The 25,680-nt window shown below is 44.0% G+C and overlaps 1 long non-coding RNA gene across 1 annotated transcript in view; it reads left to right on the top strand.

Annotated features, from left to right (window-relative positions):
• Positions 1-25,680, top strand: part of LOC147241353 (uncharacterized) — a 202,116-nt gene that overhangs the window by 158,533 nt on the left and 17,903 nt on the right. The window contains exon 6 of the long non-coding RNA XR_015110882.1: positions 12,471-12,612. This is a non-coding gene — a long non-coding RNA (uncharacterized LOC147241353). The remainder of the gene's footprint in view (positions 1-12,470; positions 12,613-25,680) is intronic.

Below are 25,680 nucleotides of genomic sequence, written 5' to 3'. Positions count from 1 at the left end.
ATCCGTAAATGCAAAAAGTTCCCGAGCTTCATGATTTACCAGGAAAATAAAAGATAAATATGTTGAAACCAATTGCACTCTTGTCCTCCTCAGGGCCTCCGAGGTAAAAGAAACTACAAAAACTGAAAGTTCAAGGAATATTGTACAACAAATACAAGAATTATCCCCTGATTTCTGGGCGGTACAGACCAACTTTGAATATCAATTTAAAACTCTTAAATTATTTGCAATGACACAGTTGAAAGCAATTTAAATAATGATGTCACTTTGTTTACAGGATCCTCTAACAATGTGCTTTTAAGGCAGGGGTGCATGGAACCGCGCAGTGGTCAATCCCATCAAACTGAGCCTTTGTCAGACTGAAGCTCCTAATGTGATACTGAAGGGGAAAAAAAATAATGAGCTCAGCCAATCTAACCCTTGCACAATGGTTCTTTGACATGATTAGAAGTAAATACAGTAATTACCCACTCTGCTGTTTGACAAAGCTCCTGCATATAAATAGGCATCATTATAGGGTGCTGTGGATGAGTTTGCTCAAAATTTCTACCTTTGGTGGAAAGCGATTTTGATCTAAATTGATTGCTATGGGATTATCCAGGATTTATTAAATATTAAGACATTGGCTTTTGCTAATGTAGATAATTAGGGTTTATTCAAAGTCAAAATGAAATTGGCATAAAATGTGCATGGAAAGTGATTCATTACTGAGCTACTCGTCAATTCATCAATTATGATTTTCATTACATATCATAATTAAGAATGCTCCAGCTAAATTGATGTAGTTTAAAATTCTCATTACCTTGTTATTTGGATTAACAAATACATTTGGAAACACATAGCATGTCAGCGCTGCCTGGGTTACGTTCACAGGACAGATTCCCAGCGCTGCTGTGAGGTGTCGGACAGACTCAGAGCAATGAGATTCCAAGCGTTCTTATTTGATCTTATTTTCTAGTCTGTTTTTCACCTCACATCATGACTATCCAGCTGCCCGCTGCTTTAAATGTCCTCCAAAAAAAAAAAAAAACAGCTCTTACTTTATGTTATATTTTTTGTATCTTTTTGAAGTCTGATTTCATTCGGTGTCAGTATTTTGTGGCAAATAGTGATTAGAAAACAAATTTGCTCTCAGCCAAAAAGCACCGTGTTGCCTTAAAAGTATATTGATTATTTATATACCGTGAGCATTACATTAGTAGCATAAAAATACAAGTTACTACACAAAACTGAAAGAACGACTGGATAAACTAGCGGAGGGAAATGTAAATCTGACCAAAGTCAGCACGCTGTAGGTGTTCCACTCTGGTGTGTTCTGCCTTGAACGATGGTCGAGCTGCAGACAGGACATCGGTTCCTGTGAGTTCACCTTGAATCTCCTGAACAAAATAAAAAGTGTGGCGGTGTAGTTTGCTCCGTTGACACGTGCCACATCACGTCACGCCACGTACTTCAGCTGTGACTCTACTGAGCATCATACAACTTGTACTGTTAGTTTGTTTTACTTGTTTAATTTTGTCCCTTGCCAGGTCGTGGTGGATTGGGGGCACGTCCGGGATTTGAACTCACGACCTCCTTGCCCCCAAAATAAATATCTTGACAAAATCACTCAAATTGAAAATATCTTAGCTGCAGCAAACATCCCCCAAGCTCTCTTTAATTAATCAGTAAACAGAGGACAAAGAGACCGGTCCCCGTTCTCTAGAATAAAGCGGAGGTGTGCAGGGTAGAGCGCCATGGCAACACCAGTGAAAAATGTATTCCAGCACCTTCCTAGGAAGTGCTGAGTGTGTTTTGAACGGCGAGGGAACGGCCTCTGAAGAAGCTGGCGGCACATCACTCACAATGTAGAGCTGGGAAAGACTTGAGTGCCTTGCTCCGAGGTGTGATTGGTGATTAGCAAATGTTTTGTCCCCACCACAGATCTGGGTAATGGGAAAGTAGACTCCCCCGCTGGTGCTTGGGAGTTAATCACGCAACAATGGGCCGCTGAGGAGGGGAAGGAAAGGTAAGGATGAAAAGGGATAGGCTTGGATGGAGACTTCTCAAGACAAGGCCCCAAGTTTAATTGCCTTTGGATAATCTTATTGTCTGGTGGACTGAACTGGTGACTCGCTCCCCAATCCTATACTCTCCTCAGACGTGGGCTTTAGAAGTCGAGTTACTTAGAAAAGCTGTTGACAGAGAGCAACTCGGCGACTGTGAGAAGCCGAGATGAGGCGTCTTGTTGGAGGTAAATGATATCCGCGGAAACTGGAACATATTCGGCGCGTATGGACAACAAAATCTAATAAATGAAAGCTTTATTTGGACAAACATTTAAACTCCCTCTGGAGTGTCCAAACATAGAAAGCTGATGTCTGGACTGTCAGACAGATGCCCGATTGGTACATTTATTTTTTTCCAATGTATCACTGTTGAATATACTGAATATTCCTTCTATATTGACCCCTAACTGACATTCACTCCTGGGTGAAGCGATGCTACGATGTCCGTTCATCAACTCTTGGTTTGTGTGGTGTGTGTGTGCAGTATGTGAACTGGGTGACACGAGCAGAGACAGCCACTCGACTAGAAGGGCAGAGTGACATTTCCCAACTCTGCCACCTCAGAAGTCCTGCGGGTGGCAGGTTCCTTCTCTATTCAGAGGCAGAAATCTTCGTCCAGGAGCGTCTGCAACCAGCTGTAAATGGCAAATAAATTAAAAACAACAAGTAGTGAGGCCTGTGAGAGTTGTGTGGCTGTGTGGATGAGTTCATTATCTGTTGGTGGTACAGTACATGGAGGCAAGTTTAATCCCTTTAAAAAAAATAAAAAAAAAACTAGAAAAAAATTGCCTGTACCTTCAGTTCCTAGTGCTGCTTCTCTATAAAGAATTCAAGCTCCTGGTAAGATAGATGTGCCTCCTGTAGACTTTTTGGGGGGATGTTGGGTTGGGTGATATAAAATGTGTTCATGTCGCATCCAGCGAGGACAGAGCTGCACTTCTCAACAATGTCTGGAGAAAATATCTGCTGCAATCTGTCAACTGGTTGTGCAGTGGTCTTCCAATTACAGCTGTGAGAGGAGAGCAGCTGTCTCTGTTCTCCACACGCGTGTGACACCACTTCTCCTCCTTCATGACATATGTTTGCCCATGTAGAGATGGGATGCTGTACACAGAGACGTGGATAAACTACAGGACAGAGACGGTAGACTAGCAGGGCGGAGAGAGGATCTCAGTGGTTGGAGAGATTCATTAGAGACGCTTATGCTGGGTCAGGCTGCAGGGATTCAGCCATACTTTGCTAATTGTGAACCTCAGGATCCTGATCCTATCTTTCCTAAGAATGCAGCAAAGTCCAGCATGCCAGGCTTTTTGGCCCTTATTCCTTCGGTGTGATGTGCAGATTTTGCTAGAACCCGACCAAGAGAATGAGCGGGTTCTGCCTGGGGTGCACACGTCAGCATCACGGCCAAGAACCGTGGTTGGTTCAGCAGCAGTCTCGCGTAGCCTCACGACGCTCCTGTGCTGGAGCAACATCGGACTCAACCCGTTCTCATTCTGATATGATGAGTTTGGGGCGGTTCTAAGACCAGGATGCACTTATGGTGCTAAAGTATTGTAAACATTTTTGTACATTTGGACAACGGTTCACTGACAGAACCCTTGTGTTATTTTATACTCCAGATTTTCTTTAAACTTAGCATCTTTAGCGTGAAGGCTAGCTTGCTTGCTTGTGTCACAAAGCGACAGGGAGTTTGGAACCAGCTGCTTGTCAATAGCGAACTTATACCTGCAATATTCCGGGACTAGTTGAGCCTGGGCCTTTGTCCCGTTTCCTCCAGGTGGATAAATATTGATGAGGACTGATGGAGACGTTTAAGCAGTCCTGTAAATGGCTGGTTAGGCAAACCATGCTAGGCTATCATTTCCTAGCTACTTTAGCACTCTGCTAGAGCAGCATAATGTTATACAGTTGAGCATTTTTTTGTGGTTGCGTCCACAGTCATCATTTCTTTATTTATGGACCAACATCATCAAACATTTGCTGCCATGATTGATTTAATCTCTGGTCTCTCCTCCCCGATATCTAGACCTCAAGTTGGCATATGGCTGTAGCTGTTGGAGTTCCATCAGCCAAGAATGAATTGCGGCATGATTGTCCAATCAGACATGTTAAACCTGACACCACCATTGTGAAAGACAAAAATACTGTGTGGTCTGATCCCTGCGTGATAATTGGTCCCTGGGCCTCGGGCTTCAAACTGCTCCTCCAAGGACTGAGGGCGTTTGGAGGTAACAGTGCCCAAACCCCCTGCTTCTCCGGAGAAAGAGAAGAATAAACAGAGAGCAGAAAAAGAGAGGCTTATTAGATCCCACTGTAAATTGCATCATAACGAGAGTGGCTCTTAAATCACCAAGTGTTTTCCTCTGGATGGTTCATGCAGTCTTTTGTGTTTTTGTGAAGGTTTTCAAGACAAATCTATTCACTCACACACAACCCTAATACACTCTGCTGGAGACTGTGACTTTGTTATCTAATTGAAAAATCTCCATCATGTTCCTGCTGGAGGCCTTGAGACGTAACTTCAGGGTTTGTTTGCTTTTTTGGTTGGAGAAAAAATAGGTAAAACAGAGGGAAAGCAGCAAATTGGATCAGACGCTACAGTAGAAGAGGAGACATAATGATTCCAAACCAGACCAGGCTCAGAGTTTCCTTTGGTTGCTGTCTGAAAATGTCCCGATGCCCGGTTATGCAGTATCATATCATGTTATGTCTAGTTGAATATTATCATCAGCCAAAGAACAACAAGCCAATAGAAACACTTGGTTGAGCTGATGGACATTTCTGCACTGAGTTGATGGAACAAACAAGGTTCCACGACGCTTCCGTTGCAAACACGGTTCGACCCATTTGCAGGAATCGAACCAAAACTCCGACTCGTGATCATCTGTGAGCAGCAATAGAGCCGCTGTAAACAAACCACAGGTGACATCACAAGGAGACTCAGACCTCTGCTGAGCTCCCGTGTTCACCAGACACCTGGACCCAAGAGCTCATGTCCACCTGCTCTGCTTCTCAGCTGATGTGGTTTTTCATTTGGTCCGTGGGACATCAAACCAGACTAAGAGGAACCCCTCCTCCTGGGGTTTTTTACGCAGTGGTACCAGAGAAATGTGCCTATTTCAGCTAACGTTTTCCTGGAAATGCTGCAGAAGCAAGGTGGCGCCGTTTCCCCCGCTGACGTCTCTTACGAGCCAACAACATCAGAAGTGCCGGAGAGGCATCAGTCTGTATTTCAAGGAATCGAGTTCAGTGCGATCGATCCCTGCGTCGCCGTCATGCTGAATGAGGAATTGAAATTGATTTGTGAAGGATGTTGTTTAGATCCAGGCTCTGACTTTTGCTGTTCGAGATTTGAAATGCAATTATTGGCATGCTGTACTGACACGGGCGGAGCCAAATATTACACAGGAGAGATCAGCACGTTTCCACGAGTGGCGCCTCCGTGGGAAACGTGTGGACAAGCAATGCGAGTGCTGAGGTTTGCATTTGTGTCGCTTCACAGCCAGCAACAAGCACAACTGCAACACAGGGTGGCCGCATTCTGATGGCCGAAAACCAGGACGCTCAGCCCAGCAATGAGATACTCGAATGATACTCGCAGTTTACTCAAAGATGCCTTGTAATTTCAATCAGTTTAAAGTTGCCTCCCTCCGTATGGATAGAAAATTGTTATTTTACAAGAAAAAAAAAGGATGGCCAGGACAGGACGTGAAAACGGGAGATGCCCTGGGAAAACAGGATGTTTGGGCGCCCTTCTGCAGCAGCTTTGCAGCAACAGCACTCGACTGCACTCTGAGCTGCACAGCATTCGTGTCTTATGGCTCAATAAACTGGAAAATTAATTAATTTTTAATGATCTTTGTTTTCTCGGTCTTGAGGTCATAGTGCACGAGCATGCCTTGGGTTGTCATCCGCCTCTGTGTTTTTGTTTCCAATCAATCCGTTGGCTTTTCCCTGCTGCCCTCTTCCTCCCAATGTGGAGCGAAGGGTCTGATACCGAGGCTGAGAGAGAGACTTCTGCTGCCACCAGAGAGAAGTTCTCCCACACTTTCATTTCATAGTAAATAATAATAGTGATGTATCTGGTGGCCAGAAATTAATCAGATCGTTAGAACTAGATACGTATTGTTGCCACAAATTCATTTTTGACCTTTTTTTTCCATTCCAGGCCTCCGTAGTCTTGCATCTTGTCAAACAAGCAGCTTTCTTCATGTCTTGAGAGGTTAACTCCATAATTTCATAGTAATACATGGATATGACATATTCCACAGATGTCTCGGCGTGATTTACACCGTTGTAACAGGCGGACGAGCCTTTCATGAGTGCGAATCTCCATCAGGGTCACACCTTGTCACAAGATTCAACCTCTGACAGTCATTAAAATGATGTGTTTTGCTGAGTGTCAAAAATACAATGTTTTCATGAATTATGAATGTCAGTTAGCGAGCGAAGAATCCACTCAGGTTTGCATCATTCATAGGTGTTAGGCAGCATAGTGCCACTGCTGTTCTCTAATTTGTTTGTACTGTTTCTGCTATTTTGTGCCGCTCAGTCAAATTGAACAAACAGAACTAATTTTTTTCTTCTCACAATGGTTACAAAAGATTACATCTATGCCACCTGCACGCATAAACAAATCATGAGTGCATCCCAGGAGATGTTTTGTTCCTCAGCCTTCCATTATACTAGCGAGGTTTTTTCCGTGTGGCAGCAGACAATCAGTTGTCGCTCTCACCCCTCATCTGCATAAAGAACCAGCCATATTGAACATGATCTAAAGGGTAAAAAATGGGCTGATAAAACAGAGGAAAAGGGTCATTAAGCACCAGGTTGGGAGACGGAGAGAGACAGCCAGGGAGACATAGAGTCCCAACTTCATCAAGATTAATCACTGACATCTGGTGCCTTGGAGGACCTAGTTAGTAACCCTCTGTTTTCCCCCGGTTGGGTGTGAATCATCGATGGCAGGCAGAGAAGCAGGAAGCACAGCCCCGGATGCTTGTCGTATCTTTTGTCACACTGGGTGACAAAAGTGTATAATGAATGACTGTGAGGGGGTAAAGTGTGTACAAACACACTTGTATACTGCGTATGATGCCATATGCTTAAATCAGCACTTCAGTTAAGGTTCTGACAGCGCTGGTGGCGTTACAGTTATTATTATCTCAACTGATGACAACTAATTTAGATAAATAGATGTGATGCAAGTGGCACGTTTGCTTTTAATTCAATGAAAAATTGTTCTGCATAATTTCAAAGTCATAATTTAAAGAAGCGTGATGTAAGAGGTGTTGTACTTCATGTAGATTTATGTACACGGTGAAATGTTAAGGACAGCCATTAATCACTCCCAATAAGTATTCACGCTCGAGTTTAATTATATAAAAAAAAAAGTGGTTTTCATTCATCCAGCTCTGCATAATCAATTGTAATCAATAAGCTCATGATTTTGTGAATCCATACGAGCGCTGCAGGTAGCGCAGGGAGGCGGTCATAACACACGCCGAATTAAGAATAAATAATAGCCGGGTAGGACTCTGTGACACCTATTGGTTGATTCAACAGAGTCCTGCTGGCAGATTGCGCAGAGGGAGATGAATTGATGGTGAAGAGAGGATAGACAGAGAAGGTCGTGTGAGAGTGTGAGCAGAGGTGGGGGGGGTGGTGGTGGGGGGGGGTGGGGGGTTGGAGTCCTCTCTATTAACTGTGGGCCTGAAGGAGGCTCTTCTTGCTAGCGCCCAACACCGACTCTGCAACATTATTATGTTGAGTCTAGGCCCTGGGCTCCAGCTTATAAAGAAAGAGTCTGACCCACATCTACACCGGCTCCTTCACACACCATTTATCACCACCATCTGTCTTCACTGTGGCCTGATGCGTGGAGTATCAAACACTCGCTAGGATGGAACGTGTGATTCATGCTGAGTCAAAGTAGTTACATGTGCACATAGCAAACAAAGCGCCATGCAAGTCGCATAGGGAACTACAACACGGGGCCACAATTCTTTGTGATTCTCGTCAATGTGAACCATCACTACGTACTTGTGAGGCGGGAGGAGAAAGGAGCAGGATGCTGGGGAACCAGAACCGTCATTGTTAGCGGGATGTTGGACATTTTTGGGGTTTTTTACAATCAGGGAATTTTCAGCCGTGCGTCTCGTGACGAAAAAGAGTGTTTGGGTGAGATGCAGTTTGAAGGAACAGAGATGAATGTCTGTACCCACATTTGCATGAGAAATTCAACAAATATTTCATAAGAAAAATAGAAAATTATGTTTTTGGATGATCTAGAAACATGGCTGATTATATATGTACTTGGAGAATGTAGAACTCTGCTACAAGACTACAGACTATGACCGCCATCAAAATCTGTTCATAAATGTTCTTTCTAGCTGCAAAACACAGGTCCAGAACATAAGTTATTACTTTTTAAAATACATGGCCTCCAAGAATTTCATCCAGGTATCGAAAATATCAAGGCGTTTTCAAGAAACTGAAACATTCTTTCATCCATATCACACTGCTTTGGAATTTGATGGAAATGTGTCAAGGGAATGTCCAGAAACTGCTAATGGCAACAACCTGGCAGACATTTTTTTTTCTGGACTCCCGTTTTCAAGCCTTAAATTCTACATCTTGGCTTTTTGCAAGACAAGATTTGGACGAAGTCAAGTGCACCCCCGCCCTAAAGCCGACTTAATTGTCTATTTTCCTGTAAATGGGACCCGAATTTAGGAAAGAAATTCTGAAGTTCATTGTATTTATTTTTGCGATATTAGCATCATAAGGAGGATGCACACTGAGCATGCTCACCACATGGGGATATACGTCTATGGTGGAGGAGGCTTTGGTGGAGCCTACGGCGTAAGCGCACGTTGACCGTTGTTTGCTGTAACTCTCACTGCCAGAAGGTGGAGACAAACGCACCACTCTGCAGCTTTAAGTTCAAGCAGTTCACCTTCCCCGGGAAGAGTGACGCCCGCCAAGGCCACGTCTGTGTGTGCCTCTTGCCCTGGCGTCGTCATAAAACTGCCGTCCGTCAGGGTCGAAGACTGCATGGACCACACGGAGTGATGTATTGTTTGGACCTGACATCTAATCTAATCTGTCCATGTATTAAACATAGAATGAGCTCGGTACACACATACAAGACAGCCTTCTCAACTCTGAGGATCAATCGTAAGCTTGACCGCCCGCTGTGGTAATTCAGGTTGTTATTTATGATTGGACTTTGGTCAAGAGGTAAGTGAAGAATAAAACTTACGCAATTTTATTTAAAAAAAACAAGAAAAACTAAACCTGCCCTTCCAATGCTATGGCTAGTTTTAGGCAGAAAAAACAACTTCATATAGGTGAGGGAAATGATCACGTCACATTACTAATTAGATAGGGTTAGGGAACGTCAACTACTTCATCAAAAGAAGCCAATACTGACCGGGTAAGGAACAGGAAATTAGCAGGAGTCTCCTGTGTTCCAGTCAGACCATTTGTTGATCAATCATTCCAGCCTCCCCCCGAGGATGTTGCAGCCTGTTTCCTCCTTTCCTAACAACCCACCAGACCAGACATGGATATGATCAGGTTCAACATTCACTAAAAATGGCCCTGATTCTCAAAGTGGGGCGTGTCTTCACTCAGGGGAACGCATAGTTACCTCAGGGGACACATCAGATTAAAAATCTATGGTTTCCTGTCAAAACTCTTTCACATTATGTTGCCTAACTTGATGATTAAGCGGTTGAAAACAACCTCGCCCGCACCCATGGGTGCAGCAGTGGGCAGACTATATCAGCTGAGGACAGAGCCGCAACTGTAATTTTATATAATTTAGGGTGTATGCACCTGCAAGCTAGAACAACATAACATCCACTGATGAGCCTGCAATTTTTTTTCCCTTTTTTAACAGCTAGATGTGGAGTATCCACATGGCACAATGTAGAAACAACTGTAGAGACAGCAATAGCCTGTTAGCTCTCCCGTAGCCTGTTAGCTTGCTTTCGCTAACATACAGTCCATGGTCTCCCTGTTGTCCCCTGCAAAAACAGTTGAATTTAATGCAAATGTTATTCCTTCCTGCCTTCTGAGTAATCCCTCGGCGGACTGTACCTCTAACTTAACATTTTAGCAGTTTGATCGAGAAGGTAAAAGAAATCTCATGGCGTGGTAATCGGATTCCGACAGGCTTTGTTCCGTGTGGTCCCGACAAATATAATACCCCATTTGAGTCGTCTATCCAAGGACGTCATCTCATTATTGATTGGAAGGAAAGTGAAGAGATATGGATATTACTAGGCGGAAGGCCACAGAGGCACTGGAGGTGATTCATGGGAGGGTCTTCCTCATAATTCAGACCCTGGACAAATAGTTCATTTTCAACGGTGTTGGCATTTGAAGAAATCAAATCCTTGAGGTGAATTTAAAGCAGGGCCAGAGGCGGATCTGAACCTTGTGCGTACCTGGCAGACTTCTGTGAGGTCTTGCAGTTATCTTTCAATTACCACCGCAATATACTTCTCCTCCACACAAACACCCACCGTCCCTAATCCACTGTAAGCAGTGGCCTCGAACAGTGTCCACTGTTTCTGTCGCATAACTGTTAAAAGCTATTTTTATTTCCTCCTTTTTAGCAATCGCTGCAGCATATTTCATTGTAATGGCATCTATTGTTGCACAAAATCGCTGGGAGATTATCATTCTGCAGATGAGGATGAAAGAGTAGTTCTCGCAGTGCAATATTTTACTGCAGGGACTAACCATTATCATTTTCCTGACCATGCCCTTTCTGGTAATTCTCCCCTATATAGCTGCAACCTTTCTTATGGCTGTCAGTTGTAGAGAACCAATTAACATATTGTGTCCGAGGGAGTCATTCTTCCCAAACTATCCTCACTTTCCTTCTGTTTTTGTCACACTGCTGGCTAGTGGGCAGAGTCACACAAATTAGTGGTGTGGGCTGGAAGGCTCAATTACCTTTTAAGGACTTTAGAGGTAGTCTATGTCTGCCTGTCTCTGAGCTTCCTTCGACCTGCCTCGATAAGGGCATAAAATGAGAAGAGGAGCTGTGGGTGGAGGGGTGGAGGGGGGGTTGGGCGGTGGAAGGCGAGAAGCAATTGGTGTGCAAGGGCTGGGTTGAATTTCTAAATGATCTAATTTTCTATGTCTCACTGTTGGCATCCCAGTTTCCCCTAGAGACAATGGCTACTCTCTACTTCTCATCAACCCACCTCATTCTGGCTCCAGCCCCCTCCCTCCTCCCCACATCTCTCCCCTATCTTCTATTGTACGCCATGGCGAGCGATGGGACAGCCAGCAGAAAGTCCATTTGAATATGGAGGCAGAGGTGTATTCTCAGAGGGACAGCGACACTCTGTAAGCCGTGCCAGACCTGGCCTTGTTATCCATCTGTGACCGTGTAATGGAGATGGATACTGTAGTGCTGGCTGGATGAAATGGAAGAGATACATGTGCTGCTGGATATCAGGCATCTCAAAGTGAGAAACCAGCTGCGAGCATTAAAAATGTAAAGCAGAAGTCAAGTATGGTCGTTCTCTGATGCAGGAGGACTCATTCTTACAGAACATCTTCATCTATCAAAGTCTACTGCAACGTAGCTCAAGTTTCTCTTCTTCGGACTCTTTTTCTTCGATTTATGAACCATGGTAATTGATTCGACATCAAATACACATTTCCAAATGTTGAAAGAGAGAGTAGATTGTGAGAGTGGTTCACAGTAACAAAAACATTGCTGTCTTCATTTTCTTCCCTACATCTTTGAAGACAAAACCAGGCTTCTACTTCTTCAGCCGTTGGAAGCAGCCATTTGATCAGCTAGCAATAACTAGCTAACGGTGCGTTAGCATCTACCTTATGGAGTTCATTGAAGGGGTGCACCGTTAAGAGGATTGAGACCTGTCTGAGGACGTGGTCTCGCCCAACTCCCGGGTCACTCAAAGCTTAGGCTAGTATGGCTTCTGTATCCGGGCGTGTTTGAATTTTTTTGGATGCATCAGAACAGTAGAAACTAATTTAGTCGTAAAGATAGAAGACAAGTTCAGTTGTCCAGAACCCAGGACCTTCTTCTGGCTGTTAGTGAACCAGCTAACGTTAGCACACGTGACACCTAACGTGTTTTGCAGTGACGCGTTTCAGTTCTCCGGTATGCTGTGTGCTGAGAATCCTCGTGTGTGTGGCAAGGGTATGTTGGATCTTTGGCACTCAAGATGTTTCGTAAACGTGAAGTAAATTTTCCTAACAGGACAAATATACTAATCTCTGTTCTCTTGGATTTTTCTTAGTGTGAAAACCAAGGTTATCCAAACATGGGCCCATCCAACTCAACTGTTGCAGCTTGCTTAGAGGATAAAAAAGTTGAAAAAAAAAAACATGCCAAAAAATAAATATAGAACCTTCTGTCTGCAGGTAAAGGGCCATTAACGTGGTCCCTGAGGCAGCAGAAGATGCCTCAGGGTTGCTGTGGTCAGGAGAGGAGAGCGAGGTGGGGGTCACGCTACCTGGATACAAGCCGGGTCGTCTGGGAGCCAGAAACACTCTGTGACCTCAGGTACAACCACGGGATGATGTATGTTACATTTTTTTATATATACACACAAGCTGAGTGGGAAGCTGAAATCATCAGTCAATATCTGGCATTACAGAAGAGGGCAGATCACAAGTTATTTATTGCTTATATACATTATACATGTGGTCTTTAGGGTTGTATAAATCTTTGCTCAACGGGAGGAGAACGTGATGAAGGAGCAGGCCCGGTCCTATCAAGTAACACATCCCAACATGAAGGATGGCGGCGAGCATATTTGAATGTAGCCAGTTCTAATTGAGGATAATGATTAATCAACGCCGTCAGGCGGAAGACGAAACACGCATTTTCCTACCTTTTTTTGGCAACAGATCATCGCTTCGAGGTTTATGTGGTTTTCATTTATTTCCTACCAACCCAAAGAGATATTTCCCAGTGAGTCCAAGTTGTTCATTTTCTGTCCTGTTTGATTAATGAACCTCTTGCTGACTCTTATCTCCGAGTGTCAACGGTGCAGCTCTTTCCTTTAAAAATAATACCAAGCGTCCTTTTTCCTCTTTTGCTGCATGAGAACCTGAACAGTAAACCTATTATTCTCAAAAACACTCTTGCAACTGCAGCGGAATGTGCTTTGTCTTAACTGCAGTACTATGGGTAAAAGGTGTGGGAGGTGCATGTAGAGAGAAACAGGATTTTCATGCTCAATACTGCATGGAGGTGCCCACAGCTTCGCCTCATTCTGCCCAGTCCACTGCACATAACTGCAGTTTTATATGAAGTTACTACACTCTCTTGAGAGGAAGAGGAGCTATTCTTGTACTTTTTCCTTTTCACACTAATGTAGCTCCTTTAACACTCAGCGTTGCAGTAATATATGAAGTAAATTTGCTGGAAGAGTCAGAATCACAACTGAATTATGAGAAAGAGTTGATACTGTGTACAGCATGAAGCCGTCTGCATTGTAAATAGATGTGTTCTATCAAAAGGAAAATACACAGGGTGAACTTTTGTTCTGCCTTTGTTGTTAGGGAACTTTGATCCACCACTAGGGGTCACTGTTGTGCCAGAAGATTGATCTCAAGTAACCCCCTCCTGGGAAGATCAATGAGCCCCAGTCTCGGTGGTAAATTCCCCCACCCAACCCCATCCATGTCTGTGCATCTCAGCGTCTGTGTGTGTGTGTGTGTGTGTGTGAGTGTGTGTGTGTGTGTTTATAATATAATATGAGAAAGATGCTCCACACCCAGTTGTCATTACTCTCTGTGTCTATGAGACGACGTGTTGCTAAGAAGTCACTGGAGAAGCAAGTGTCTGAATGTCAGCGTGCAGGAGGAGGTGGGGGAGGCTGGGGGGGTATGGAGGGGTGGAGGGAGGAGGGTGCAGGTGCCAGGCTCAGTCTGGGTGCAGGTCTTGAATGTGAAATGTTTTCTTCTCAATTAACATGTGACACACAGACACCAAGGTGAGTCATTCACCACGACAAGAAGGTGTTACCCATGTGACCCCCCTGCATCCATCCATCCATCCATCTATCCATCCATCCATCCATTTATCCATCTATCTATCCATTCATCTATCTATCAAACCATCCATTTATCTATCTATCCATCTATCCATTCATTTATCTGTCCATCTATCCATCAATCTATCTGTCTATCTGTCCATCCATCCATTTATCCAGCTATCCATCTATCCATCCATTTATCTATCTATCCATCTATCCATTCATTTATCTATCTATCTATCTATCTCTATCCATCTATCTTTCTATTTATCTATCTATCTATCTATGTCTATCTCTCTATCTTTCTATTTATTTATCTATCTCTCTATCTTTCTATTTATTTATCTATCTCTCTATCTTTCTATTTATCTATCTCTCTATCTCTATCTATCTGTCTATCTCTCTATCTTTCTATTTATCTATCTCTCTATCTCTATCTATCTGTCTATCTCTCTATCTTTCTATTTATTTATCTATCTATCTATCTTTCTATTCATTTATTTATCTCTCTATCTCTCTATCTATCCGTCTATCTCTATCTATTTATCTATCTTTCTATTTATCTATCTCTCTATTTTCAGCCTTCAGTCAAAGATGCTCAGTAGTTTTACACACTTCTTTCATTTTGATGTAATTTCTTAACATCTCAATTATTTGTATTTGCCTTGTAGTATTTTTCGCAGAGAGTATTTGATATGCCATACTGCAGAAACTCAGATACTGATATATTATATAGGACGATGGTATAGAGGTATAAGTACTGTATTTCCCCAGCTGCTGTTTGCTGAAGCGTATCTCCTCCACTCTGGTCTACATCTATACCATACATGCAGGAATAGCCAATCAAATTACCAGAACTTTTTCTAAAGTTTATGGATTTATGCCTGAAAAAAAATTCCAGACCTGAAAGTTCCAAAATTTCAGTTTCTGTGACTTTTCCAGTCTTCCAGCATGACACTGAGCTCCTGGTTGACTGGTAGCGGACTGCAGTTTCCTGTGATGGCAGCCATTTGGGTCTTGCTGGGTTCATCGCCGACCCCACAGGTTGACATGGAATTACTGCCAGGTTTTAACAGGATTACCAGTTACAACCAGGACCGTTCTGTTGCCCCACCAAGTTCCCGCTACAGCAGCGTCATGCAACATGTAGTTGTGTTGTTTTTGTCATCATTGTTTAAAGGAAACTGGTCCTCCACTTGAATGAACTTCCGGCTCTTTGGAGTCACATGTGGATTATTCAGAGCAGCAAAGACAGAAACGACGTGTCGCTGCTGGGTTGTTGAATCGTGTCGCTGGGCGCTGCAGCAAAAATAGCCAAATAAATGTTATCTATGTGTTCTTATCTGCATTCCTGCAATGCCCTGAGCTGCTGCTCAGCTCAACTTTAATGCCTCAGAATATATTAGAACGTGTTGGAATCCATCTGCTACGTTAACATGGGAAAGTATTTCCATAAAGAGTGCGAGCCATACAACAACTCTCAGTGTGCAGGAATAAAATATGAAAACTGCTGAGCTAAGCGTTAATAATACACTCTGTATGTACTTCCTTTAAATGGGGAACCATCTGTTGGAGGCAGCCTGAAGCCTCCCCGTTCTAATTGTCCCGTCTGTGGTGTTTGATATGCATAATTAGACTTTTGATAATCTTTGCTTTGCAGGTAATGTTTGCCACAGCGATCTCTGCACCCCCCCCCCCCCCCTGATGAGTATAATGAATCTCTGACTCGTTCTAATGAGCTTCACCTCCACGATTTTTTTTTTCATTCTTTTTGACCTGAAAATGTGTTATTTAATTATATAAATTGAAGTTTAAAAACGAATGATCAGGATAAATACATGGCTGTCTTTTCATATTTATCCACGCGAGATGAGGCCCCAGGAGACAAGATGGGTTCCTCAAAGTCGAAAATTTCAAAGTGAAGGGCGGGAATTCGTTAATTTTAAGCAGAATAAAGGTTAGTTTTCCCTTTTCTTGCCATCAGTTTATATCCAGTGGGGCAAAAACCCCAAACTACACCGGAAATTCTCCTCATAGGCAGGAATGGGGTTCGTGTATCACTTTAATCTATGTATTTCCCTAGTTTGCCTTTGCTATTGAAGCGGCTCCAATCAATATTTATATCTTAGCAATGGATCAAATGACTGTGGAATGTAAAAGGGGTCAGTCGCACAGATTAACCCAGCGAGAATTATCACCCAACTGCATTTCTCTCCTGCTCTATTGCACCTTTTAACTCTTTTACTGCAGATCAAATAAATAAAATAAAACTCCACTGCAGTGCCCAACGATAGCAGCGAACACTGTGGAGCGTTGAGCAGCTAAAGAGAGATCCTTGCCTGTTTGATGTGTGATAAATGAACATCTGGTACATCTTAGAACGTTGCAGTCAAAACAGTTTGTCTTCATAAACAATTAACCTTTTTTTTTTGGAACGTTATTTGAGATGATGAACATCCTTAAAACGTTTCACTTTGAGGCTGAAATATGTTGTTTGACACTGATGCCGGGGATCCAGACTCGCCTCCCTGGAAGGATATGCAGCTCGGTGCAGATGCGTGCGCGACCCTCCAGTGGCCGCAGTAATCATGACCACATAAAATATGAAGCCTTGTGGCGACACTAAAAGAGGAGAAATATCCGTATACGGAGGTGGAGGAAGAACTGAAAGGAGAAGACTGTTTTGACGGGATACTTGGACGCCATACGCTCACTGACGGGGAGCCAACGGTGAGTGAGCGCGAGCAGCTTGTGATCAAGACCGCCACCTCCCTCTGCACAGCTTTGAGTGTCTGGTGTTGTTTTGTTTTTTTTGTCTTTTTGTCTATTTTGTGTCTGATGAACTAAGGTGGGTTTCTCTCCCCACCCAAAGGAGGAGGTGATGGCAGAGGAGGCTGGTCTTGACAAATGTATGTGTGGCTCTGGGGCAGGGGGGCATTTTCATGGCCATGAAAACCAGAACACGTTTAGAAAAATATATGTCCATACATGTATGATGGGGGATCTGTGGATGAGCGGCGCCTCTGGCACACTTTGGTAAACTGCCTCTCCGCACACCCCGAGTGTGTTTGGGCCTGAATCCGACAAGATGATGCTAAAAAATGGCTCGTGTCAGAGTTCTGGAGCAAAGGATGGATCCAGCAGTGTGAGCAGGAGGCCTCCTCCATGATGCTGCTAGTGGGATGCGTATGTGTTCCTCCACCTCCGTATCCGGATCGGTCTCCTCTCTCAGCGATGCCGTGTCTATCATGAAGCGACGCTTGGTTCAATGGATGACTTCATCCCTTGTCTCACACTTCACTGCCACACTCAACAGACGTGAGCGCGATCAGTGGTGATGTCAGCAGTCAGATCAGCGTTTCCTTGTAGGGGGAATCTGACAGGTACTGAACGCTACAGTATGTCCTCAGGCTGGTGGGGGGGGGGGGGGGGTGGGCGTTCATGAAAATGCAAGCATTGGAAAACCGGCTGCAGACGCATTGCTTTCCACTACTGATGTTTAACAATGTTCTGTCCCACATTTAAGACGATTTAGCGAGGCATTGAAGTTTTTGTATGCTCTGGGAGTTTTCTCTACGGCGAGCGTGAGCACAATGGTAGTGTTGTGGCGTGGCGGCTGCTGATGCCCCCTGAATGCCCACAGTGGCAGCGGAGGTTTAAAGAGCACACTCAAAGGACTTGCTGATCAAAGGAGCGTTTCATCTGTGAAATCTGCTGCTGCGTGGAATGCCAGAGACGTGTTCTGACAGAGATCTGATGCTTAGAGACTGACAGCTACGTCTCTCATGATCCCCCCCACCCTCCACCCTCCACCCACCACTCGCTACAACACAGGAGAGAATCAACACGGTGGTAACAAGAGTATAGAGCAGAGGTGGTAACGTAAATGCTCAGTTGGGGTGGAGTGAGGCAACGCTACCTCACGTTTGATGAGGTCACTTGTGTTTGACAGTTGGGGTCAACGCATGGACACATATGACATGTATCGAGATATATATATAAATATATATGTGTGTGTGTGTGTGTGTGTGTGTGTGTGTTCTTTTCATTGAATTGAAACGTGTGTTTATGCATAATTTAATACCTTTTTGAGTCGTTCTGTAGATGTTGGAAAACCTCGGGAGAATATCAACTACCAGTTATGGGTCTTGGGGGATCTTTAAGGTTCTGGCACACATTTTTGATAATTTTAGGAGCTTGATATTGGAGATTTTTTTTAATTCAAAGTGGTCCTCACTGTGGCCCCCCAGCAAGAAGGTTGTGGGTGGAGCCCCGGCTGGAGCACGGGGTCTTTCTGGGGGAGTCTCCATGTTCTCCCTGTTCCTGCTGGGTTCTCTCTGGTACTCCAGCTTCCTCCACAGTCCAAAGACATCAAGAGGGACCAGGTTAATCCAGACTCTAAATTGACCGTAGGTGTGGCTGGGAGAGCCAATGATTGTCTGTCTAGATGTGTTGGCCCTGTGATGGACTGGTGACCTGTCCAGGGTGAACCACGCCTCTCACCTTAAGGCTGCTGGGATAGGCTCCACCCCCCACCACCCTTAACAGGATAAGCGGAAGAAAATGGATGGAAGGATGTTTTCCTTATATAAAACCTGTGTTTTCATGATTCTGAATTTGACAGATTTATCAGCAACCCTCTGATGTGACCCTTGTTCATTTAGGTCTGGTTCAGTTTAGCCAGAAGAAGATTGAGGAATACTTTGGCTCCAAATAAGTCGTTTTGTAAAGTTTCAGGTAAACCTGGCCAGGTGTGTACGCCTGCGATCTCCTCACTGCCGTGTGTGATGCCGCTTCAGCTCCATGGAAGACTGTCATTATACTGGTCTGAAGCTCATATTGCAATGTTACAGACAATTTGAGCAAACTTTACCGTAATACTCAGACTAGCTGGGCTGCTAAACCTGCACAGGCCAGGAAACACTTTTGTGAGACGTACATTCTGAATATGCTGTGTTCTTATACATTCTAATACTAGCATGTCCCTTGTAAGAATTTGAAGATGCTAAATCCAGAAAAAGACAAAACCCTGGAAATCCAACCAGAATATTTTGTTTACCCTTGTCAATCTTGAAATATTGTACATAAACATAGTCAGTTATTCCTGAATTTGTGTGAAGGTGAAGCTCAGACTTCTGTCACATGTCCACTCTTGCGTTGTTGCCTGCACTTGTAATTTGTTTGTCACAGCCGCACAAATCCAAATTCCTATAATCCAGTGTTTTTTGATAGTTGTAGCATCGCATCCCTCTATTACCAGTTGTTGGAGCCCAAGTTAGCGGTGGCGTGCAGCGTGACACGTGCCGTCGAGGAGATCAGCTGCAGGCGTCGAACATTCAACACAGAATCTCGCTCTCTGGCCAAGTCGCTGTTCCCACTGCTGCCAGACGCTCACGAAAGCAGACTTTGTGTTGGAAACGTCCCGACTGAGCTGATCCTATCACCGGGGTCATTTCTGAAACTTTGGGAAATTATCAGCGCCTCAGAGCACATTTATGTGTGTGAGTGAAGAATCTCAATCAACGGCACATTGTATCCAGATTATTGTTGGAAAATGAAGACGTGGAAGAAGATGACAAAGGCCTTCGGTTCTGAGACGACATCATAACTGCACTCATAGCTCAAATGAATAAACGGCAACAGTAATCTCAACCAGAGAGGTTCCAAAATCTGATTTTGAGTTGTGTTTTTTCTCACATGCTGGTCGGGAGCTTCCTCATCCAGCCATTTTTGCAGTGTTGTGATGCGAGCAGTGACCAGAACAGTCCTGAGGATAGAATTGTCTCCATACCGATGATTAAAGTCCAGTCCTGGACAAGATTCTACAGATTTAGATGTATTTCTACCCCAGACACTTTCTTAATCTCACTTTGCCCTGGTAGCTGTTGGAGAGATGTCATGAGGTTCTGCAGCTCTTGAATGTAAATGTGGGAAATATAAAGACAAACTACATGCAACAGTTGTAAAAGCAAGAGCCCACAGAGCGAGGCCAGCACCTCATCCATCACTGACCCCAAGTCCAGAAGTTAGCGGGTCAGCTACAGTTTAACCTTATTGGCTTTAATGGTTCCCAGGTGCAATCAAGCACATTCAGGTCTCTGAGGGCGACCGGCAACACATCGGCGAGGTCACAGGCCGCCTCCTTCACTTCCTGCCCCGCCGCATTATGGACGAGATGGTGTCACGGCTCAGACTCAGAGTCGGGCCGAGGTGAAAGTTGCTCTCAGACAGCATTTGTTCTAATCAGTTATGTACACACAAGTGGCTCCAGGGCAAACGGCGCTTTATTTATCTTCCAAAGCACATGTTCTGCAAGTTTGTCATGTAGAACACTCGGAGAACGGAGCAGGTAGCAGGTACTTGCTCCCTGACTGCATTCAAGTTCAAGAAATCCGTCATTTAGAGTGAGGTTGTGAAAAAATGTGAAGATTTCAAAGCAGGATGATTCCTATTTTCACCAGTTACAAAGTTTGTCGTGATTTATTTTTTATTCTCGCGCCTGTGAAGTTGTTAAAATGTGTCATTTTCTCTTTGTTTTTAAGTTCTACTTCTCCGTCTAAACTCTCGACTCGCTTTGTTCTAGTCAGACCACCTGACACTGGATTTTTCACATTAACTCTATTAGTCAGTTGTCGCTTCCTCCGCCCCTCACATTCAGTCTGGCATGGGTACATTTTTTATAATCTATAATGAATAAAGTTTTCAAGCTTTTATGAATGTATCTCCATTTGGCAGCTCTGTGGCAAACCTAATAAATCAGCGAGCAGATTAATAAATCGTGAATCATCGGGCTGTAAAGCTGAACTTTGACTATCTAAGAGTAATGACGGAGGCTGTGGCTGCTGGAGTGTGGCGTGTTACGGTGCCTGAGTGGGTTTTTGTAGGTTAACGGCCATTGAAACAGCAGCACTGTTAATCTCCGCTGCCTTAGTGTGTCTATAACTCCACATCAGTGAAAAACAAATGATCTCCACACACCAGTCTGGATTTATTCAGCTCAAAATAAAGTGAATCTCTATGAAAATCAACACTTTTAAGAGCCATGATTTATTTTGAGAATTTCACATTGATGAGACACAGTTTCCTTCTGCTTGTAAAATTTATGAACTCAACATTTTATTACGGAGCAGTAAGACGGACGCCGCATCAGCCAAGCAGGCGGCAAAGAGTTGTTGTGTTGAGAGGGGAAACGTACGTCCACAGGTCTCAAAGGGCACTCGTCAAATCACCACAACCTAAAACGACAGTAACCACCGAACACTGAGGTGGCGCCATGGAAACAATCCCAATGTTCGCTCAGAACTGCTCACCTTGAAGCCCACACTGAGCCGGTTCTGTGGAACCACATCGTTGTGCAACACTACAGAAAAAACAAAAAAACTAAAACCCACACCCATCGCGGGCTGACCCGGTGTGGTTTGGGCTTTGCCGGCAGGCTGGGATCCAAGTCCCACATCTGACACCAAGTCTCACTTTAAACCAGCCGTGATGTCCTCCAAACATTAACCAGGCGTTCTTTGAGTCAACCCAACCCATGTTGACTATTCATAGAAGCTTAGTTTCCACTTTGAAGAAGCTATCATTCGGGAAGAATTAGTTCATGTCAGACAGGAGTCGTTATCGACTTTCTCTTGGTGTTATTCCAACGCGTGGTGCTACGACCACATGCTGTGTGTGAGACCGGATCAATGGAGATGTTCGTCCATATTGAGCTGACGTGCAAGACGTCATCCCAAAAGAAACTTTAAAAAACAACTTCTTGTCCAACCAATCAGTCCATCAGTGTTGATCATGTTAACTTCAACCGGTCAGAACACTGAACCGGCCAGGAAGTGCAAAACATCGTACTCTCCTGTTCTGATAGAACCGTCGCTATGCTAGCATCTACGCTGAGGGCCACTGTTGTTTTGAGCCAACAGTTCCACTGTTTTCCCTCTGGAACCACACCCGTATCTCCTCCCAAGGTGGTTCTGCTTGTCCATTGTCTATTTGTATGCGTGGTGAGTCCTCAGGGCCACAGTGTCCAAAAAAAGAGCTCTTCAAATGTGCAGTAAGGAATCTGTCACCTCCCTCCGTCACAAGTGGACGGTCGTAGGATTTGTCTGCAAACTGAGGAGCGACGCTGTTTAGTCCGAGTCTGCTGTGTCAGATTAATATTCCACTGGATGACAGGAGTAAAAAAGAATGATGGCAGTTCACATCCACAGGACGGTCAGACATGGATAACCATGCTGACAAAACACCCCTAATCCTCATCCCTTTAGATTAGGCGAACAATTCTTACAACAGCAAAGGGCAAGAAATGATGATAGAGAGCCAGGGGGAAAATTGCTTTTCGGATGATTATGATTAAAATATGCATCCACATATATATTATTAAATGGAGACGCTGCTTTAATTTTCTTAATTCCTATGTTGGAAAAAATAGAAACTGCATTTATGCTGCTCTGCGATATCTGGACACCGACCTTGACTTTAGACCTTTGGAAACATCAAAGTCTTTTCAGTTCAATCTTGAGTCCAGTTTGGGCGTTTGAAATTCCTCAAGTGGTTCCCAAGATATACGTTCCTGTGAGGTGACCGTGGTTCTGGAATGCTAAAGTTCTTTCTGCTCATTCCTGAGTCCAAGTGGATGTTTGTGCCAAGTTAGTAGACGTTTCCTCAAGGCACTCCTGACAATATCGCCTGATTCGTAAGGGACAGATATTGTGAACGTGCGCGGTGCACATATTTGAGCCAAATCGGATATTGGTTGACACGATGGGGACAGATGTCGTGTACATGCGACGCAACCTTGACCTTTGACCACCAAAATCTCTTCAGTTCATCCTGGAGTCCGAGTGGGCGTTTGTGCCAAATTTGTAAGAACATTCTCAAGGTGTTCCCGAGATCTGGGTGTGATGTGAGGCAGCAGTGACCTTGACCTTTGACCTCCTTTTCAGTTCGTATTCAAGTTGCAATTGGCGTGCCAAATTGGAAGCTAATCCCTCCAGGCGTTTCTGAGATAAACAAGAAGGGGGGAACAGACGACTTGTAAACATAAAGCCTCCGGCCCACAGCTGCCGCCAGCACGGCATAAAAGGTTCAGTAATGTATATTTTGTACATTCAGCTGACATTTTCAGCCGGTCTCATTCAGCGTGGAGGTCGAAGTCCAGTTAGCTGCTCAAGGGCAGAGAAAAGAAAATCACAATAGTGCAGGGCCATTAAGTGATTAAGCTGTGCTTGAAATATTGCCTTCTTGAGCCACCATAATGAGTGTGGATGTCGGCGTCGCGCTACAAAAGCTTTTTCATGAGACAAAAAAGTGGCAACGAGCCATGGCTCTTTATACAGTGTATAAACATTAGAGGAGATTGAATCTAAGGAAATAAGTCACTTTCTACTAAAACCTTCATGTAAAGTACAATAAAGTTGATTATATTCAGGGCCACACAAGCACATGAATATGCACATTTTTTATTCTATATGATTTAGTGTCTTTTCAGATCCGGTGCATGGGCCGGAATGGTAAACAGCATATTACCGCTCTGAGAGAAAGGAGTACAGGACGGGTTCTCGTCTAGAGTACAGAACATTGGCACCCAAGAGCGTACTTCATTGCAATGCTAAATAGAAAGCAGGGGCCGTTCTGCTGGTGTTTATCTGCGGGGCAGAAGTTATCACACTCGGTTACTTCAGCTCGGAGCCGTACATGCCGTGCTTTTCCTGGTGCCACAGATCTCGCCCCGAGCTAGAGGTTGAACAGATCAGCAAAACCTATTTGCAAAGTGCAGATGGGGAATAAGAAATTAGAAATAAGATAAAGTGAGGCGCCCTGTGTCAGATTTTGCAACTGGAACTGTTGTCAGGAAACTGTATATTGGCATTAAAGCCCTCTGTGTGAAACGGCGGCACTGAAGGACGCCGCCATGAACGCGCAAACCTCCCACCACAATAGGCAGCTTGATTGGTCGGATGTGCTCGGTCAAGGAGAGAAACCGGTTCAGGGCTTCTATTGGTTGTTTGCAGACAAACAGATCAACAACGTGTGGTGCAGGGACATGAAGGTGACAGCAAATATGTCACTGAAAACTGGAAGATTTTGTATCTCTGATGGATTCAGGATTATGAACTAAAAATGCAGATGTTTTGTTTTATCTTATTATGGTTTTTAATTTTTTTTTTTTACAACTGTGAGGCTGTTCAGAGCCCAAGAGTTGCCAAGGGGGGAAAGAACAGTTGTGAGTGTTGAGTGAAAAACAAAATCTGTTTTGGGGCAATAAGATAAAACCTGCTCCAATAAAAACTGGCATCCAGTAACTTGAGTGAATCTTAGTATTGTTTCATTTAAATCCTCTCCTTTCCTGAAAGGGTCATTCTGATTCATACATATTCCAACAGAATCAGTCACAAAATTACTTGTCCGCAACTTTCCAGGGCTGATTTGTCATGTTTTTAGGCCAGGGTACCAAAAAAGTTGGTCATGATATGAACTTATAACAATATACTGCAATACCATATAAGGTGATTCTCCACATAATTCACGAAAACATTTTAAAATAGAGTTGAAAATACAATTCTTTGTGTAGCACTGTTGTATTTAGTGGAACAATAGTTACTAACATATTGAATTAAAACTATGTTCCTTTTTTTGTAATAAATCAGTACAAGGGAGTGTTGCTCGGAGTGTCGTGTGAATAATTAGCAGGATCTGTTCGGACGCCGTATCGGTCCGGGTGGGTTTGTAATGCCAGACAAGCAAGTAAGAGGTGATATTTAAAGCGTCTGAGTTCCAGAGCAACGGTGGCGGTGCTGGCCGTCTTTATTTTGAACAGACGAGAAGGAGACCTGTGCCCAAAAGCCATTATTATGCATCACAAAGTGCACACGCTGCTGGACTGTCACCGACTCTGAGTCACCCTCGTACAGCCACTCCAGCCAGGGCTGCAGGTTATTTAGCAGACATGAAACACTGGAAACTTTCAGCGGGTACGAGCGAGGAAACTTGTGCTGCGAGCGATTGTTGAGCCGAGCTTGAAAGAGAAACAAAGGACTGTGAGCTGTTTATAGACTCAGGTTCTTGGAGGTTGATTGAACGCTTAGGAGATAAGCATGGCGACATTAGATATCCCAGCGTGTAGAGGATGGGAGATTAATCTCATTCTCCACGATTATGTGTCTGAAGTGACTCGTTTTGCCAGTGGTATCGTTTCTGAACACTCCTTGGGTTCCAAGGGCAGGGGAAGTGTCCATCGAAGCTGGTGCATTGATTGCCTCAGGATTTGATTAAACTCTCGGCTGCAGTCCAAATGTAAGACAATAGCATTGGGATAATCTCACCTTCCCTCCTCAGGTCAGATGTAATGCGTTTTAACGATAAGGCTGTGCACTCCTCCAGTGCCTAATACCTCAGCTAGGACATTCTGTGTTAGCCAAAGGCTCCGTTCAACTGTCGAGTGTGTGAGGTGCACAAAAACACGACTATGGCTTTTGTAGCTCATCTTCACTTTTTCAATCCAAGGTTACAAAAGAAGAATGTGTGATGTGTTATGACATGAATAAAAAGAATTTACATCCTAAAAAAAGGGCAGAGAGCAAATCTCTAAG

The sequence above is a fragment of the Aulostomus chinensis genome, chromosome 21, assembly GCF_037954235.1.
Source record: "Aulostomus chinensis isolate RoL2024-O1b breed Wild chromosome 21, RoL_Achi_v1.0, whole genome shotgun sequence".
Classification (NCBI taxonomy): domain Eukaryota; kingdom Metazoa; phylum Chordata; class Actinopteri; order Syngnathiformes; family Aulostomidae; genus Aulostomus; species Aulostomus chinensis.
The sequence above is the reverse complement of the archived record's forward strand: the minus strand, read 5'-3'. Positions and strand labels throughout refer to the sequence as shown.